The sequence below is a fragment of the Lagopus leucura genome, unplaced genomic scaffold (assembly GCF_019238085.1).
Source record: "Lagopus leucura isolate 7727_CA_CO unplaced genomic scaffold, USGS_WTPT01 Super-Scaffold_73, whole genome shotgun sequence".
Lineage (NCBI taxonomy): Eukaryota > Metazoa > Chordata > Aves > Galliformes > Phasianidae > Lagopus > Lagopus leucura.
In genome coordinates, this window is record NW_024962252.1 from 36,611,209 (window position 1) to 36,613,846 (window position 2,638).

Here is a 2,638-nt window from a genome sequence, read left to right on the forward strand (position 1 = left end):
GAAAGAAAGAAAGAAAGAAAGAAAGAAAGAAAGAAAGAAAGAAAGAAAGAAGGAAAGAAAGAAGGAAAGAAAAAAAAAGAGTATGTATTTCACATATTTCCCACCCGAGTGGCAACGAACGAGGGGCTCCGTGCTGAGCCGCTGTCCCGCCGCTCGCTTCTCGACCCCTCGGGGATGGGGTGAGCGAGGCTGCAGGGCTTGCGGGCACCGCTCCTCCTCCGCCGGACTTTGTGCAGCCTTTTCCGGCATAACCCCTTTATTTTTTGTTGTTCAAAAAAGAGTTTCCAACTCCGATCGCTCGAATCGCGTAAGCGGCTCCGCCGAAGGAGGATTTAAAAACGGCACTGCGCACGGCATTTCCCGTTACACCGAATAATCCCGCAACGGGGAAAGCAGAAACAACGGAAAAGTCACATTTTCCTTAATCCTAAATCCGTGCGCCTCATAAGTGGGGAATTTAAAGCCGCCCGAGCGCTGCCGCACAGCGGCTCCGTCAGAGTAATCCCAACGGGACCTTCGGAGTTCGCAATATGGATGGAGTCGGTGACAAAGGGGGAAAAAATACCCAATCCAATTTAATGTCTGACAAGTGACGGCTCGGACGTTTATTTCCTCCGCGCTCGGGCCTCGAAAGGAGCCGGGGCGGGAGGGGGCGGCGGGTAGACGGGGCCGAGGCCTTCCCTCGCCGCTGCCCCTCCGCTGCCCTCGGCCGGGGACGGGAGGCCGCGGCTGACGGCGGCCCTCAGCGCGGAAAGCGGGCGAGAGTGGCCCGGTGGGGAGAGCGGGAGGGCCCGGAGCCACCGCCCCGAAGGAGCCGTTTTGCGGAGAAGGAGCCCGCGGGGCCGCTGAGCCCTTCTCCTCCCTCCCGGGGCCTTCCCAAGGGCCCCCCAGCCCCGAACCTCCGACTTCCCCCCTCCCGGGGCCTCGCGGGGACGGGGACGGGCGTTGAGGGTCCGAGCCGCGGTCTCGGGGCCCGGCGACCGCCCGCTGTGTGCTGGGGGCTCCCGGCAGCGGGGGGGTCCGGCCGGGCCGTGCCGCGAGTCCGCCTGGGTGGCAGCGAGCCCCCGTCCCTCCGGGCCGGGCTAACTTCTTTCAACAGCCCCTGATGGTAATTACAGTAATCGGGACTGCCATCTATCCTTTAAGCAATTATGACAAGCACAAAAAAGCTCCCGAGGACCCCCCGTCGCGGGATGGTCACAACGGTTTCCCGGCTGAACCGAGAATGAGAAACCCCGTTTCCTTAGCTCTAAATTTCTGGGACGGAGCGGTGCCTCGGGAGCCGCGGCGCTTTGAAACAAAGTTCCCCGGCCATCTCTTGAACCCGCGTTACCGTTTTCCGTTTTCCCGTCTCTCGTTCCGCATCGCGCTCCGAGTTTTCCCACCGCCGTGCTGCGGGGCAGAGGAGAGCGCGGCCGTGATTGCGGCGGGCGCGGAGCGGAGCGGGGAGCGGCGGTGCTCAGCTCGGGAGGAGAAGATGCGTGCGTCCTACACCGAACATCTGCGGTGTATATAGGCGTGTGTGTATGTATACGTATTTTTATATATCTGTGAAATGCGTTTGATTTTTATTTTTATTGTTATTATTATTATTACTATCATTATTATCATTTTTATTTTATTTTATTTTATTTTTAAGCAGCCCCCAGCTTTAAAACTCTCCTGGATACAGCCACGCTGTGAAAGCGGCCCAAGTTCCCCTCTGCCACTCTCCCTGTCCCCCCGGCTCTTCCCCGAGCCCAGTCCGGAGCTCCCGGCTCCCCCGCGACGCACGGGCTGGGGTGTGCGCGGGGTGCTCCGAGCCTTCATCTCCCCCCCCCCCCCCCCCAAACCCGGGGCACTCCTCCTCCTTTGTGTGTGTGTGTGTGTGTGTCTGCGTGTGTGTGTTTGTGTGTGTGCGCGGACCGTCGCCCCGCGGATGCGGAGAGCCGCAGGGGGAAGTGGAGCGCTCTCCCCCGTTGGCATTGTGCGCCATCCGAATTCCCATGCTACACTTTTTGACGGGTCACTGGTGTCCCAATGGGCAGGTGGCGAGGGGAACTTGTAATTACGCGCTCCCAGAGGCCGCGCCTCGGCCCCGGTCCTCCCCACGGGCGCTACCTGCAGCTCCGGGCCGCGGCCTGCGGCGGGCGGCGGGCGGAGGGGGGGGGGGTGGGGGGGCGGCCGCACTCGTTATTAATTGCGGAAAAGTTTTGAATGCTTTCACCTCTCTCTCCCGCCCGCCCCTCCCCGCGCGGTGCCAGCCCTAATCCCCGTCCCTCCGCCGCGCTGTGTGCAGCAGCTGTCGGTTCTCATTTGGGAAGAAGCTGGCAGCTTGCGCTCCTCGGGGGCAGTCAGACGGGGCTCAGCGGGCAGAATCATTAAGTTAACACTTTATCTAATGTCCCCATTGTCTGCCCGGAGGCATTGTCTTAGGGCCTCGGCGGAGACGTGTCTGAAAGCATCTCCGCTCCCACATTCTCCGGGAGCTCCGCGCAGAGCCCGCGCAGAGCATCCCCCCAGCAGCGGCCACAGCGCCCACAGCGCTCCCCCAAGGAAAGGGGCGGCGTCGGCGTTGGGGTCCTTAGGGAGAGAGGAAAAGGGAAGGGAAGGGAAGGGAAGGGAAGGGAAGGGAAGGGAAGGGAAGGGAAGGGAAGGG

The 2,638-nt window shown here is 61.4% G+C and overlaps 1 protein-coding gene across 1 annotated transcript in view; it reads left to right on the forward strand.

Annotated features, from left to right (window-relative positions):
• Nucleotides 1-2,638, forward strand: part of NR2E1 (nuclear receptor subfamily 2 group E member 1) — a 14,600-nt gene that overhangs the window by 261 nt on the left and 11,701 nt on the right. The gene's annotated exons all lie outside the window — the stretch shown is intronic.